At 50.4% G+C, this 16,988-nt stretch overlaps 1 long non-coding RNA gene across 1 annotated transcript; it reads left to right on the forward strand.

Annotated features, from left to right (window-relative positions):
* The first annotated feature begins 12,070 nt into the window (after positions 1 to 12,070).
* Positions 12,071 to 15,736, forward strand: LOC132220321 (uncharacterized). Its single transcript, XR_009449763.1, has 3 exons — positions 12,071 to 12,949; positions 15,270 to 15,336; positions 15,659 to 15,736. It is a non-coding gene; the product is annotated as an uncharacterized LOC132220321 (long non-coding RNA).
* Positions 15,737 to 16,988: the final 1,252 nt, after the last annotated feature.

Below are 16,988 nucleotides of genomic sequence, written 5' to 3' on the forward strand. Positions count from 1 at the left end.
AAGACAGAGAGAAATATCGATGTGAAAGAAACACATTGATTGGTTGCCTCCTGCACGAGCCCCAACCAGGGCCCAGGATGGGGAGGAGCCTACAACCAAGGAACATGCTCTTAACTGGAATCAAACCCGAGACCCTTCAGTCCACAGGCCGATGCTCTACCCACTTCTACCCACTGAGCCAAACCAGCCATCGTGCCTCAGGTCGGAACCCACTGTTGGGAGAGATTGCCGAGCCCCTTGTCTCCACTCCTGCTAGCAAAGGGAATGGGTTTGAACCATAACTAGAGGGAGTGGGTTGGAGTTATCTGTGATATTTAGAAGAGGAAAGCTGGAGTCTCTTTAAACAGGGAGAAAGGGGCAGAGGGCAGCATGAAAACAGGGTTACCTAGAAACCAGTGGAGGAGTGGGGTGACTTGCACCATAATTGGCCAGAGGGAAGGCTTAGTATATTTTTGCCAAAAAATGAAATGAGCTGTGTAAGTGAATCTGAGTGAATGAGTGAAATATGGTCTCTCTCTAGGGCAGTGATGGCGAACCTACGCGAACTCATTTTTTTGGTTGATTTTTCTTTGTGAAATGGCATTTAAATATATAAAATAAATATCAAAAATATAAGTCTGTTTTACTATGGTTGCAAATATCAAAAAATTTCTATATGTGACACGGCACCAGAGTTAAGTTAGGGTTTTTCAAAATGCTGACACACCGAGCTCAAAAGGTTCGCCGTCACTGCTCTAGGGTAAGGTATTCTAAGGTTTGAGGACACCAGGTGGCAGCATGAGACAACAAACCAGGAGAGGAGCGCCTCTTCCTGGCTGCTCTGAAAGAAGCAGCACTTCGTCGGTATTCGCCTCAATTGCTTTTCTCTGCACAGGTGCTTTCACATGATGGCACTCTCTCTAATGGGAAAGACACCGAAGCAGGCAGGGGAGAGAAAACCTGGAAGGGAGCCAGATACATATTACCTGGGGTTGGTTCCAGCTCTCAAAAGGATATAAAAAAGAAGCAAGTTGACCCTAGCTGGTTTGGCTCAGTGGACAGAGCGTCGGCCTGTGGACTGAAGGGTCCCGGGTTCGATTCTGGTCAAGGGCACATGCCAGGGTTGCAGGCTCAATGCCCAGTTGGGGGACGTGCAGGAGGCAGCCAATCAATGATTCTCTTGCATCATTGATGTTTCTATCTCTCTCTCCCTCTCCCTTCCTCTCTGAAATCAATGGAAATATATTTAAACAAACAAACAAAAAGAAATAAAGCACTTGAAACAGAACACAATATCAGCCATTATCATTGCCACTTCTAACCATCTGCAATATTTTACAGTTTACAAGAAATTTGCCATGCATTGTCTCATTTACTCATTAAACAAATATCAATCAAATGCCTGCTATGTGCCCAGCATTCCTCTGGGCACTTTATAGAGAAATAAACAAATGAGCATAATTCCTGACTTCATGGAATGTTCAAGGAAGTTGTAGTTTTCTGTTTAAGCTGACATATCCACTGCTTTGGATTAGAATCTTGGCACTGGGAGACATGGTAGGACTGGCTAGTTCAACCACTTAACCAAACAGAAAGTCCTTCATCCACATCTCTGATGAGGGGCCACTCTTAACCCAGCCTTCTCTATATTTGGTCTTTTCCAGGCATTTGTACATTCTTCTTCATGCCAACCCTAATCTGCTTACTTCTATTCACTGATTCTTCTCCTGCACCATTAAGTAAGTCTGTCCCTCTTCTCATGATGGCACATCCAATAATAGTTATTTATTTATTTATTTATTTATTTATTTATTTATTTATTTAAGGGGGAGAGAGAGAGAGAGAAAGAGAAAGAGAAAGAGAAAGAGAAAGAGAAAGAGAAAGAGAAAGGGAAAGGGAGGAAGGGGGAGAGAGAAAGAGTGACATCGAGGATTTGTTGTTCCATTCTTTGGTTGCTTCTTGTATGTACCCTGACCAGAGATCAAACCTACAACTTGGCATGTCAGGATGACACTCTAACCAACTGAGTTACCTGGCCAGGGCCTGGCCCATTAAATAATTAAAGATAGATACCATGTCTCAGGCATCCGTCAGTTTTCTCACAATGCTTTATTTTTGAAGAAGCATTTAAAGTATTTCTCATGTGTTAGGCACTCATTTAACCTCACCACGAACCTTGTGCAGTAAATGGCATTCTCATTTTACTGATAAGGAAAACAAAGATGAGACATGTCAAGTAACCCCCACTGGTCACACGCCTTGTGTATAGCAGAGCCCCTTCACTGTTTTTTTTGGCTAATTATCTTCTCAACCCTCTCATATGTCAGCATCTCACTTCAGATGAAACCTTTTCACAGAATAGTAACAGTTTTCACCTTTCTTGATCTAGATGTGATTCTTCTGCTCATAGAGCCAAAGACACATTCACTTGAAGCAGTTATATCATGTTATTGACTCACAGTGAGCTGTAGTGACCTAAATGTTGAGGTCTTATTGATAAGCGTTCTCTCTTGTCAAGTGTGGTCTCTCACATTCTCTGCTTTCCCCTACATTCTGCAGGTCCAGGTCCTGCCCATTCAAGGACTGCCCAGCTCCTGCTTAATGAAAACTTTCCTGACTCCACATTACCCCAAGCGAACATTATCTTTTTCTCTCTCCGTAGAATTTCTATCTCATTTTCTGAGCCCATACCATGTACACCAGTAATCTGGTCCTTGTCTTCACCCTTGAATCAGGGCAGGAGCCTCATTCCCCTGTGTGTTTCTTCCTGCCTTGTACCTAGGGGTATCCAGCAAACACTTGTCAAATGTTGTGACTGGGAGTTCATACTTTGTCCCTGAATATATAAATGCTTCACACATCCCTGTTAAATTTCTTGAGCAAATCCTTTCTAACTTCTCTGTGGTGTGGGGCTCAGTCCCTGCTCTGTCTTGCACAGTTTCTTGTATGGAGCACCCACCAGGAACTGTATATATCTCCTTCATTTTTCACAGCAGTCCTGTGAGCGAGGCATGGTCTCTGTTTTACAAATGAGGAAATGGACAGTCAGAGAGCCAGGATCCAGACCCCAGATCACATAGCAGGTAGCGGAGCTGGGATTGATTCAAAATGACATCTTCCTGACTCCCATGACTGTGCGGCTTCTGTCTGTTGCTTTTCTAAAGTGAAACATGTGCCCCGGCGGGAGCCCAGGTGTGTTGGGCAGAGCTGGGGGCCATCTGCAGGGGATCGGACAGGCTGCGGGGAGCCCCTTTAAGCTCTGGAGCAGATTAGAAAATAGCTAAGAGTGATGGTTAGGGGACAGAATGGAACAGAAGTGACCAAGACAGAAGGAAACTGTGGGAAGGGAGGGCTATTCTTTGTGTGTGAAGCTCTCTTTCTCCTGATTCCCTTTTGAATAACTTTTATCTCCTGTAAGTCTTCGCTCGAATGCCACCTTCTCAAAGAAGCACCGCCCCCCACTCCCTTACCCTGTTTTGTATTCCATTTCTCTTCTATGGCAGTTACCATCTTTTACTGATAACTTGCACGATCCCATTCCTGAGCCTGATCTCCGTAAGCTTCCCAAGAAGCTCCTCCTAAGCCTCCCGCTCCCCCACATTTATGAAACCCCCATAATAAATAGGACAAATGTGAAAAGCCTATAGGATAAATGACTCTTAGATGGAATCAGATTAGTGTTTATGTGGGTTTTTGTGTCCTTCTCCCCAACAGTTCTGCCAAGGGAGAGGGGAAAGTTAGATTTTAATCATTATTTTTCCTCACCGTCACAGGTGGGAGGAACTCAGGAGAGAGTAGAGAGAAAGAGACCAAAAATGAGCTGGGGCTAAGGTGGCCTCGGAGCGGAGACAGCAGGACTGTGGGGCGAGGAACAGCCTGTCCCACACCTCCGCAGGGGGCTGATCCTCGCAGACCCCCAGGGCCCCGGCCCGCCCCTCTCCCCATTCCCATCATCGCAGGCTCCCGAGAAGAATGCAGGTCAGGAGCATAAGCGACCTTTCACACCTCAGACAAACTAAGTTTGTTTTCTCCTTTTCTGTCCAGCCCGCAGCAGGAGGGAGGGGGAACCGCGATGGGCCTTGTCCAACTTTCTTTGGCAACAATACCCCAGAGGAGCTGAGGTGGAGGGAGTAAAGGATCTATTTATTTTGGCTCAGGAAGGACAATGTAAGCAGATGGTCTTTGATGGGATTAGCGGCGTAATCTCTAAGACCCTGGTAAATTGGAAAATGATCCATTATATTCCACAAACCTTTGGCGGCTTCAGCTTCTGGGGAAGGAGGGGCAGGGCTGGGGTGGGGGGGCACCTTGTTAGAAAGGATCCCCTCTGGGAGCAGGCAAATCCCCGCAGCACAGAGAATTTGGGAAGTTCGTTAGCTGTGTGATGCAAGCCTCTCTCTTCTGGAGAGAACACAGGAATCGGAATTCTCCTGTGCCCTCTCAGAGCCTCTTTTTTCTCCTCCCCCTCCCTGAGCTGGGTGTGCTGGAGTGTCTTCACCACCACCCCTTGCCCCATCCCTTCCCATCCCCAGGGCGGTCAGGGGACTCTTCTTTGAGAGCGAACTGTATTGGGCCACCTGCCTTGGAAGGTCAGAAAATTCTTCTTAGATTCCCAATTATATTCCTGCACTGTAATCTCAGTCCACTTCCCACTCCGACCCTGCAGCTCAGGTGGGCCCCTCCACGCTCCACACGCTTGAAAGCCAGGCAAAGAAAGAGCCAGGAGGAGGAGGACTAGGTGAACTGCAACTGGGGGCAGGGATTAGGGAAGAGGGAAAACTGTGAAAGGGGCGGTAAGGTGATAATGAGCCACTTTGCCCAACCCTCCAGCCTCTTAACTCACCTCCATCCCCCAGAGCCCAAGTGCCTCTAGGCCGAGGGTCCCCTCCATCTGGGGAACCTGGGCTGCCGAGTTGGGGGCATATGGGAGACCCATGCAGCATGAGGTGTGGTGCAGTAGGAGGCACTGATGTAGTTGGATCATATAAGGTATTTACAATATGTGCGATATTTTGCAGCCACAGATCACTTCGTAGTTGATGAAGAAACTTTGATGTGCAGAATATCATTCAGATCTTGTAACATTTGAAAAATTGGAGAGCAGGTTTAGAGAGGGTAAGCGACTTGCCTAAAGTCACCTAGTTTAGTGACAGAGCTAGGAATGAAATTTAATATCATTATACTATGAGATCTATGGCTGATGTGGCTGAGTTGGTTGGGGATTCCAGGTCTGGGCACATGCCCGGGTCCTGGGCTATACACTGGGCAGGGGCCATGCAGGAGGCAAATGATCCATTTTTCACTCATGTTGATGTTTCTCTCTCCCCTTTTCCAGCTCCCTCTTTCTCTCCCCCTCTCTCTCCCTCTCCTTCCCTCTCTAAAAATCAGTTTGAAAGTCTTTTCAAAATATATATGTCTAATTTTTTTTAACTACTGCACATTTTATTTATTCATGTCAGCATTTAAGTTGTTTCCAAGACTTTATTCTTACAGCCATTCTTGAGCAAGTACTGTCTGATTGGAATTGTATCAAATGTATAGAATTAACTTGGAGGATTAAAAAATAAACACAAACTGTCTTAACATGTATTTTCCCATACATAGCTATCACCATTCTCGGAAAATAAATATATAAGTGAAGAAAGTGGGAGGGAGTGAACAGGCAGAAAGGTGGCACAAATTACTCAGTTTCAAGTAGAAATTCCAACACTTTTGAGTGTGTTAACTTTATCTGTAAGAGATGTAGCAGGTGACTGGTGGAGACTCCATGAGGAATGTGACCTGGGTAGTATTTTATTTCAGGCTATTTCAATGAACTGAGGGATATTTTATTTTATTTTAGTATAATTTTAAAAGAGAGGGACACTTCGTTATATATTTGTTTATTGGAGGTAATTTGAGGCTGACACAGATTTGTAGAACAGAAAACAGGAAGGCACAGTGGAGAGGCAGCAAGCTACAGTCATTCCCCATTTCTCAGTGTCCCCCCACTTTTGACCCCCCCCCCCATGAAAATCAAAAAGTCCACATGACAGTTCTAAATCAGAAAAAAAAAAAAAGAAAGAAAAAGAAAAAAAAAGCTACGTGACCTTGGCCCCTCTTTTCTTCTCTCCCATCTCCCTGCTCCTCGGCTTGCGGGCTGCCCTCTTACCCCAGCGCCTCTGGGTTACGATTGCTCGGCCCCGGGGCTGGGGTCGCGAGCAGCGGCGGGCGGGCGGCCGCGGAGCCGCGGTCCCCGCGCTCGGGACCGGCCGGGCTTCGCGAGGCCGAGACCGCGGACCTGCGGGGAGCTGAGCCGCGAGGCGGCGGGGCCAGGGTCGCGCTGGGTTTTATTTCACCGGGACCGGGCGGCGGCGGCGATGGGCGGAGGTGGCCCTGTGTCTGCGCTGCTGGCGGCGGGAGTGCGACCCGGGACCCTCCCGCCGGGCTTTCGCGGGAGCCGGGTCGGCGCCGGGGCTCGGCCGCCGGCTCCCGCTCCCGCACCCGCGGCTCCCGCCCTCGCCTCCCGGTGAGGTCCCTGCCCTCGGGCGCCTCGGAGCCTTTTCTTTTGTACTTTGTTTCCTCGCCTTTCCGATAATTAGTTTAACATTCTAAACGTCGTTGGTATGTTTTTATTTCATTTCGCGTCATTTTATCTCCTGTTTTAACATTTATTTCTTTTCAAATGGATTTTTTTCTTTTTCTGTTTCCGATTCTCTCTTTTCCGCTCTCTGGTACCTCATTTCCCTCCTGGGCGCCCGCGGGGTCCGGCCGGGAGGGGAGCGAGAGGCCCCCACCCCGCGGCCGCCCCGCGCCCCTCCTGGCGGCGCCGAGCCGGGCTTGGTGGGAAGCGGGAGCGCCGCCGCCGCCCGGAGCTGCGGGGCCCGACAGGTGGGCTCCGGCGGGGCTGCGGGCAGTTTCAGCCTGGCTTTGGCCCCCAGGGCCAGACAGGGGGACAGTTCTACACACGTGGACGCCTCAGGGGCCGCAGACCATGGTCCTCGAACCCCTAGCCCCGCAGCCAAGTCAAGGGTGTGCACCCACAGCACGCAGGGGGAACGCTGAGATCCACAAACGTCACACATGCAGGCCCCAACCACACACACAACACAACCCAGCGTGCACATACGGACTAGGGACATATATGTGACTGTAGTACATACACCCCAACACCACACACATGATTGCACGCTGCAAGCAGACATGACCCTGCTTGCACACACCAGCAGCTCAGGGGGGTTTCTCGCCAGGTTAGGACTGGCGATGGGCAGTGATGACCTTCCAACAAGCGCTGAGCGCGGCCATGGGAAGAGAACCCCCTGCTTTCACCAGCAGCAGCCATACGCACAGCCACCCAGAGCTCAGCACCTTCTGGACAAGGTTGCAGGGGCTTCGAAGACGGGAATGCTGGCTACTTGCTTAGCTAAGGGACCCAGCTCAAATCCAAGAGCCAGAGTCCCAGAAATGAGCATCAGACCTAGAGAAGCAAACGGAACCATCACTGCACCAAGGAAACAGCGCAGCGCTAACAGCATCAAGCAGGCACGGCTGTGTGTGCCAGCCTGCATTCCGCGCTGCGTGTATCACACACAATTCTGGCGCTCGGCCAGGTGCGCACACAGAGGCCGTTATTTTTGTGGGAACGAGCAAAGGAGGAGATGTGTATGGTTCCAGGGATAAAAGTAACACGCGTATACAAATATAGGTAACAGAACAAACCCAGGGAGATGGAAAGTAGAAAATCTCTCTCCAGCTCAGGGTGTTGTCATCAGGCTGGTGCGCTGGCTCGGGCTCTGCGAGGAGGTCTGATTTCCCTTCCAGGGCAGACATGATTGTTTGGCGTCCTGGTTGCTCTGTGGGGGAAAGGCTGGCTTGTCAGAGAACCATACGTATCTGATATATTATCAATCCACCAGAAGGGTGATTTTGTCAACTTTAGGGGGATGGGGACTTTGGGGTAAAAGACTATCTAGACCGCACCCCTGAAGTCCTGGGTCTGGAAGGTGCCATTGGCAGTAGCAGAGCAAGTGGTGGTCAGATACGCCCGCCTGATGGTGGTGCCTGACTGCACAGAGACCATGCTCGGACCTGCTTCACACAGACAGCTCCTGACAACCCCTGGGCAAGAGGCAGGAAATGTGTGGTCCCAGATGTCCTGTTGGATTGCCAGAGTGATTAATTTTGGAGGAGAGAAGAGATATTTCTGTGCGCACACACGGCTCTTTAGGCTTGGAACTCAGTTATTGTACAGGAGAGCCACAGAAGTAGGAAAGTAGATAGCTCAAAAGAGGAATGCTGGTGAGTCCCCATCATAGACTGCCAGGCTGAGTGGAGAAGGGGCAGCCCTGGGACTGGGAGGGGGTCGATCCATTGTCCAAATGACTCCAGCTGAATGCAGAGGGGTGTGCCCGCTGAAGCTGCGAGTCTACCTGCCAAAATCCTGGGCTGAGTCTGGCTGAGGCTGGGGGAGAAACAGGCAGAAGTGAGGGCCACATCCAGGTTTTTAATGTGGGACAGAGAATGGCAAGCGTGGTCCCTGGGGCGGGCTGGCTGTCAGTCTGTCTGCCTTGTGCTTGACTGGGGTTCTGGTGCCTGTCAGCCCCTTTCTCTCTCACTCTTGTGGGTCTCCGTTGCTGTGTGTAGGTTTCTCGCTCTGCCAGGTTGTCTCTTTCACGGCCTCTCAGCCCTTTGACTCTTCTGACTTCCACAGCCACAGAGAAACCCAGCCAGACCCAGGAGCTGATACAAATACAGATGCGTATCATAGATGCGTGGTCATTGGTGATAAAGCCCATCCATCTTGCTGGTCTATATATATTTATGTGAGCACATTTTCATTTCTCTGTAAAAATCTAAGGACAGCCTTGAAATGTCGTTTTTGGCTGCTGTCTTTTTGGGTGTCTGTGTCCAGTGCTCTCAGAGACCCTTCCCTTCCTCCTGACAGCACACAAGAGCAGGCGTTTTGGCCCTTGGACCCTGCCACAGAATTAGCAATCCTCCCTCCCCCACATTGCCTTCTTTGAAGTTTGCCTCAGGTGGTTTGCCAAAGGTTTTTTGGGGGGAAGAGAGAAGGCTGGATGGCCAATTGCAAGCAGTACCCGGAGAAAGATATTTGAAGCAACGGAGATACAATATCTTGCTCTATGGCAGCGGTTCTCAACCTGTGGGTCGCGAACCCTTTGGTGGTTGAACGACCCTTTCACAGGGGTCGCCTAAGACCATCCTGCATGTCAGATATTGACATGACGATTCATAACAGTAGCAACATGACAGTTATGAAGTAGCAACGAAAATAATTTTATGGTTGGGTCACAATATGAGGAACGGTATTTAAAGGGCCAGAAGGTTGAGAACCACTGCTAGGGGCTTTGGTGCCAGGCACAGAGATGCTTCCTAATCCACCTGGGGTTGGAAGACTCCTCTGAGTGGTGGAGGGAAGGATATGGATGAGGCTCTGAAATCCCAGGAGCTGGTTCGTGGCCACCGAGAGCCACCAGAATGCCATTCAGCCAGGCAAGGGGAAGAGGTACCCAGCTCAGCAGGGCAAGTCCTGGGAACAATACGAAGGGAAAGCAATAACAACTCTCAGGGCCCTGCTTCCCAGCCGTGCAGGACATGGAGCTGGAGAGCCCAGGACTGGACAGACAACAGACAAGCCCGAGGGAGAGGAGGGCTCCTGCTCAGTCCTGGGGGAGGAAGGAGGGCAGGGTCAGACTTTGTCTGTGCAGTTTGTGCTCGCCACGTGGTGCTTGGAATGAAGAATGAACCAAAAGCCTGCGCTTGAGTTCCTTGACCTCTTATTAGGTGGTGGGAAGAGTGCAAAGGGGGTGCTAATGTGGGATGGGCTGGGGTCAGCAGGGGACCGAAAGGTCTGGGCCCCCAGGCTGCCCCAAACCCAGTGATCCTGGACCACTCGCCGCTCCACTTCCAGATAAACAGACCCCTGTTTCCTCCAACCTCCATCCTTTGTGCCTCTCCCCCCGTGAGTTTGTGACTCTGTCTCTGGCTCCTCCACTCCCTTGAAGTGGGGGGTCAGCCTCTCCCCATCTCTGGGACTGCTTCACAGCTTCTCTGGCTTCATCTGTCTCTGTTCTCAGGTCTCCGTCCCTCTATCACCCCCCACCCCTTTGTTAATTCAGAGGATTCTTACTGAGCCCCTCCCCACTCTTCCCAGAATAACATTGAGTAAAATGAGAGATAACCCGCTGGGAGGTTTTTCCCTGTCCTCCTCCCTTCAGGCCCCTCTTCCAGGGCTACAACCCCCTCTTACAATGTCAGATAATTGCTGGTGTGCAGCTCGCAGGAGCCGGAGCTGATACCAGGGAAGGAGGGGGGAGAGAAATAAATAATAATCTGCTTCCATTCAGCGGATATAGGTTACCTGATTTGCATATATGCTAATAGCGCTATAATTACCCTGCTGTTCTGGCCTATGATCAAGTTCTATAAATACATAGAATAGCAGAGCTAGGCCTAACAACACCACCCCCAAATTGTAAAGTGTGTGTAAGTATACGTGTGCGCTTCTGTGTACTCTAAACGCAGGCCCCTCTCTCTGTTAGAATACACCCCCTTAGAGATCCTAGCTCTTCTGGCTGTCAGAGAGCCCTTCTGTGTGTTGAGGCAACCCCAAGGAAGGAGGAAAGAGATGCCTGAATGAGAAAATATGCTAGATTATATTCAATTCTTAGTATTAATATCCTTATGAATAAGTTATTAGTATTTTTAGGAAAATCAAAGACTTCCCCAAATTATCAAATTAGTTATTTTTTTACCTGAATGCCAGACCCCCCCCAACAGGCCCACACTTTAGGGGTGCTGTTGGGAGATAAGAAGAGGGCACCTCCATCTCCTAGGCCTGTTGAGATGTTTAAGAACACGCTGTCTATGGGGAGAGGAAGCGGACTCCCTTTCCCCAAATCACCCCCATGCCTTAGTCTCCTAGCCCTCTCCCCACGCTCAGGGACCAGGGGAGATGCTGGTGGAGTTGTGCAGATTTTTGGATGATGGTGCAGAAGTGGGTAGGAAGCTTGGAGGAACATAAAAGACGCAATCCACAGCTGTCTGCTTTTAATTATAATTATCCCCTTTTGCTTCCTTTCTGGCTAATGAAGGGGGATTTAATTTTTTCTCTCCCTTTTCTCCCCCCTCCCTCGTTGCCCTAGAATTGAGAAGTGGAGTGAGATGAGGGTCCTCCTCCCCTATCCCCTGGTTACTGGGAGAAAGGCAGACTCCAGAGGGTGGTGACAGTGTGAAGAGATTTATAGGAACAAAAGGACAGGTTTGAGTTGCTGGACACGTCCCAGAGTTGGAGAGACACCCCCCCCCCATTCCACTGGCACCCCCTCCCATCAGCCCCACAGCTCCCTAGACAAGGAACTCAATGTCTTCCAGCCGGTGAGAAAGGAGCTGAAGGGAGTCCTGGTCTAGAGGGAAGGGGGAGGGAAGGGGTGGGGAGCTGGGGGGGGGGTGCAAAATTAGTCTCAAAGGATCTTTATTTCTGAGCTAGTGAAGCAGATGTAATCAAGGGGAGAGCAAAATAATCATCATGGGAGGAATGAGGGGAGGGGGAAGCTGAGGCTGGAATTGGGGGACTGGGCCAGGATGGGGGGCAGGGAGCCTTGGGTGAGGGCAGTCTGTTGCCTTCTCTCACCTCCCCAAAGTCTTCCTACTTGGAGGTGGGGAAAGAAGGATCAGGTCTACAGACTCTGACCTTAGCCCTCAGAATCCCTCTCTCAGAGCTTAGTGATGGCCAGGCCAGAAGGTGGCTGGGAAGGCACGAGGAGCAGAAGAGCCCCCGCCCCAGTTGAGGGAGGTGGTGTGGAGAGGGAGACTGAAAGCAGTGGGGGAGGGTGAGAGAGGGGAGCCCGCAGAGACTCAAGTGGCCTCCAGGTCTGTGGGACAAAAGTTGGAAGGAGATTTGTGTATGGGAGAGGCGGGGAGGGGGCCTTGGGGAAGGGACGGGTTTTGACAATGAACTTGAGACAAACTTCATTAGCATGCAGGCCTGCTGTCTGTCACCTCCAGCCCAGACTGAGTTCTCATGCAGGCCAGGAAGAGTGGGAGGGGAAAAAGGGAGGGCTGAGGGTGGGGATGAGAGAGAGAAAAAAGACCAGACCATTGTACCATTCTGGGCCCCAGCTTCCACCAAATATCAGTCTGGCCCTGGAAACCAACCCCAAGTTGCTCTCCCTCCTCTAAGAACAAGATAATTTATCTCCTACTTTGAATCTGCGGTCCCACCCCTCCTCTTGTCTAGACTCTCAAGCGGTGGCCTTCATGGCCCCCTACCTTGCTCCCGCACTCCAGCTCTCAGCCTTATCTTCCATTGTCACTTTCTCCTTCACAACCAAGAACTGGATTTGTGACGCGTTGAGCTGACAGGGACAGGGAGTGGGGGGAGGCTGGGGAAGGAGGGACTGGAACACCGTGAACCTCCAAATGGCAAGTTTTGCCCTCCATCACTCCTTAGCACTATCAACTCCACTCCCCAGGGAGCCGCACACACAGCATGTAATCATGCTCTCACGTTCCAAGTGAATTAGAACTGGAAGGAGCCTGAGGATGGGGGCATTTCTGTTGCACCCTCCTCTCGCTTCCTCGGGGGATGAGGGTGGCCTGGAGGAACAATAGCTTCCCTCAGCCCCTCATCCTGTCTCATGTTAGAAAAGGCAGAGGGATGAGGTGGACACCGTGGAGATGACAAAGACCCCTTCCCACACAGGAGTGAGAAGGAAGAAGGCAGGGGCTCTTTGGAGTGTGTTGTTATTTTGGTGGAGGTGGTGTCTCCAGACAGGGGCTGCACCCCCTTTTTGCTGCCTTTCCAGGGAGATCAACCAGAGAAAGAAAGAGGCAAACGGAAATTCCTGAATGGAGAGGCAGATGCTACGTCATCAGAGCTGCATCCTCCCGTCCGCAGGAGGCTAGGAGCCCGGGGGAGACGCAGTCCAGCAGCGGGGGCCACCGATCAGTCTGTCCTCACAGGAGCCTGGTAAGTGACCGTTCAGGAGAGTCTTAACCCCCTCAGACACCTGGGCTGGGGGTGGAGTGGGGAGGGATCCCCTAAAATCACTTAGGGCCCCCTACCCTTCCTATTTTGCCCTCTGACTAATGGAGGTGGGTACAATAATCACAGAAAGGAAAGGCTGAGGAAGGTTTAGGGGGTGAGCAAAAGGGACGAGGCAAGTGTGTGGGGAAGTAGTTGGCAGAGTGGGGTTTTACCTCCTGCTTCCTGGGCATCTACCAAGGCAGCGGCCCTGCCCAGCTACCCCAGAGCTCCTCTTGGTCTCCCTCCTTCACCTCGCCCTGGCCAACTGGGAGACAGCTCACTAAGTTTGTCAATAGGATTCAGGGGGCTTTAGGGTCATGGTGCTACTGATCCTATTAATCTGCCCCGCCCTTCTCTCTATAAAACATCTTAATGCTCACACTGGAGGAGAGGCAGGAAGGCAGATGGAGGAGATGGAGGAAAGAGAAAATGCTTCTGTGTTTGGACTTCTGACCTTCCCTCGCTCTGGCTCATTCCTCTGCCCCAGCCTCAGGTTTTCGGGGAGGACTAAGTCTGAGGGTCTGGGAGGATGGGAAGAAAGGAGCCACATTTCCATAAAAGTGGAGACCAGATTTAGAAAAAAAAAATCCAAAAACATTTTATAGGAATGAGTTTCATTTCATCCCCTCCTTCTCTGCTTTCCCCGTGAGCTGGCTGGTGGGAAAGGAGCTGAGGGAAGCTTACAGGCAAGGGAGGTGTTGGGAGCAGACGCTTAGGTTCGAAGGGGGAGAACCCTCCTATAGCCCTCATCACACCCATCTGATAGTGTTTGGTTTTTAATTTCTTGTTTTTTCAAGAAAAGCCAGAGGATATAGAAAGAAGGCACTATTCTCACCCCTAGACCCCACCCACACAGTGCTTTCTGGGAGACCGGCTGGGACCATTGTGGGGCAGTGGAGACTACTTTTGGTAGCCCAGAGGCCAGATTTCTGGGCGAGGCTGAGGCTGCCAGACACCAAACATACACACACATGTTCCATGCTCCTGGGCACCACCTTCCCCTGAGCATTGTGTGTGTGGGGGGGGTGGGGGGCAGGGCAGAGATCAGTGAGGAGAGGTACTATTGCTCCAGGCACCTTATGACTCTTTCCTATTTGGGTGGAAGAAGGAGCTAGAGGCAAGTGTGCTTGTGCCTATTTTCTAGCAAATCTGCAAGCTGGGGACTGGGGTTGCTCCCCTCTTTGGTATGAAGATAATTTATGAAATGGATGGGCTAGCAGAGCTGAGGCTGGGGGTCAAGTGGGTGTTTGTGGATGTGAGAAATGGGGAGGGGCCATTCAAAGCTTGGGTTTGAGACTTATCCCAGCTCCCCAGCCCTCCTTTTCTCTGATTTCCTCCACATGTAGTCAGGTTACCGTCTTAACTTTACAAAAAAGTAGTTGTGGAATTGAGTTTGAGGAAAAAGGATTCACCAACTCTCTCTCTCTCTCTCTCTCTCTCTCTCTCTCTCTCTCTCTCTCTCCCTGCCCCCTCCCCCCTTAGAATTTTAGGATCTGGGTCACCCAACATTAAAAACAAACAAAAAAAACACCTGCTTTGTACTCACCCATTTTGTATATGTGAAAAAGAGGAAAGAAGAGAGAAAGAAAATGGATAGACACAGGATATGTCTTTATGGATCCTTAGTGATATGCATGGAGAGATGACAGGTGAATAGGTAGGGACAGAGATGGGGGAGAAAGCTAGAGACATAACACGATTGACAGTATGATTGACAATATCTTAACTACACAGCACTTCACAATGTACAATGCAATTAGATCTAGGCAGACAAAAATACACCCTGGACCCCAGATCCTTCCTTCTGTCCTGAGCATGACTTCTGTTGGCCACGGACAGCAGAAATCTCTGAAGAGGTAGTGTCCACTGGACAGAAGGTTATTCCTGTAGGTTTAAGTCAGAAGGGCCACCGCACCCCCACAGATTCCAAACCCCTGGACCCTAAGGTTTGGGATGGAGGTGGAGGGAGGGTGTGGGGATGAGGCTGGGTGGAATCCTCCATGCAAGGTGGAGCTGGAGCTGGAGAGGCCCTGGCCAGGAGTCTTGCCCTCCCCGCATGTCTAGGCTTTTCTCGCTTGGCTATCTCCCTGTGCAGCCTCAAGCTTTGGCAATTGAAGAGAGGAACTTAGACCGTCTAGGCCCTAAAATTATAAGACTGGGGGGAAAGAGTTGGTGGGAGAAAGACAGGGAAACAGGGAGATGTTAGGGGAGAAGATTGGTGTCACTCAAAGGACTTTAACCTTTGCATTCTCTTCCCTGACAGGTGCTGGGCCTCCAGGAAGCCTGTTTGTTTCTGGTGTCATCGTAGGTGGCCACCTTTGGCTTTTGGGGTATTTATTTTTTTATTTGTTTCTTTTTGATGGTGGTGTGGGTGTGGAAGAAAAGGAAAGCTGGCCCTGTGTCATCTGTTCTCTCTTGTCTCTACACCCTCTCTATCCCACTCCCTGTCTCTTCCAGCTTTCAGCCCCTGATTTTGTTCTACTCCGATTGTAGTAAGACCTGTATAGTCACTGCTAATGGGAATGGAACAAGGTGGCTTAGTAGTGAAAGGCCACCCTGTGACCAGTTGAGAGAGAGAGAGAGAGAGAGAGAGAGAGAGAGAGAGAGAGAAGCATTGGGGATCCGGGGAACTGTTTTGGCCTTCTCTCATAGGCTCTTGAGGGAGGAGATGAAGGCCAGTTGCCCATGAGGGAGAAGGGAGCAGAGATATCTATTCATGGCTGACAGAGGTGAGAAAGGAGAGGAGCATGGCTTGTGGTGAATAGGTACTAGGGAGCTTAAACCACTGTGAGTGGGGGTGTGTGCCAGCATGTCAGCCTCGGGAAGTGGTACTGCCGGAAGTATCTGTAGAGATGTACGTGCCCCAACCCTTAACCTTGGCACATCAGGTTGACACTCTAACCAACTGAGCTACCTGTCCAGGACGATTAATTCTTTAATTATCTACTATGTCTTACGCATGTACGCATGTGTTGGATACCGTCTATTTGAATATCTATGAAATTGCCTCTGCCCTTGAGGGGCTGCCTCATTTGCTACCTGAAGTAGTTTCTTCTTTGAAACTGGAGCAACATGGTTTACTATACAAACCAATCCCAGGACCATGATGGTGGGCAGTTTTCCGTCCTTTCATGTCGTATCACTCCATCTCCATTGGAATAAAGACAGATGCCCTGCTTACCTTCATCCCTGAGCAGGAGTGGTGGGCCGTTGGTTTCACGTCCACCCAGACAAAACCAGTGACTTCATCAGAGAGGGCGGTCCCATGCAGATCAGATTGGGTGCCACAAAGGGTAGGAGAATTGGTTGGAAATTGGTGACAGAGAAGAAAGGGGACTCCTGAGGGGCTTTGAAGGGATCTTGTGGGAGGGCAAATGGGGAAGTCTTTGTAGGGGAAGTTGGTGGTGTGTCTGGAGAAGTGTAGACTCTATTTAGAATTGCCAGAATGTCTAGAGATTACTGGGTATCCTAGAAAGGGTTGTGAGGTGATGTACTGAGAAATATTTGAGGTTTGTAGGCACAAAGAGGAATGGCCGAGGGGACTTATAGTTCCTCTGGGGCCTGGTATGGGGGATGCTCTTAGGGAATACATTTAGCAGCATCCTAGTGGGGTAGATGTACCTTCAGGGACCCCCGTGCTCCCACAATGTTCCATTCTGAGCTGTAGGGGCACCTGGGAGGGGCAGGAGGAAACAAAGTAAGGAGTAGACAGTTTGGCTCTTTCCTCCCCTGCCTGCCTTTGGCCGGTGTGCTCCCAGTTCTGGGAGGGTGAAAGATTGACACTGTGGAAGCTTCTACAAAGCCTTTCCCTTGAGAAAGGGCCCTGGGACACTGTGGAGACTGACAGGGAAAAGCTCTGCCAAGCACAGTCCTGAGAATGTCCTAGGCTAGGGGAACCAGGCAGTCTGCTTCAGCTCCACGCTGTGCTCTGGTAGGGAAGCACTCAGTCCCTGGGCTTTATCCTAGTTTTCAGTGTCCTCCA

This window comes from Myotis daubentonii, chromosome 18 (genome assembly GCF_963259705.1).
Source record: "Myotis daubentonii chromosome 18, mMyoDau2.1, whole genome shotgun sequence".
Classification (NCBI taxonomy): domain Eukaryota; kingdom Metazoa; phylum Chordata; class Mammalia; order Chiroptera; family Vespertilionidae; genus Myotis; species Myotis daubentonii.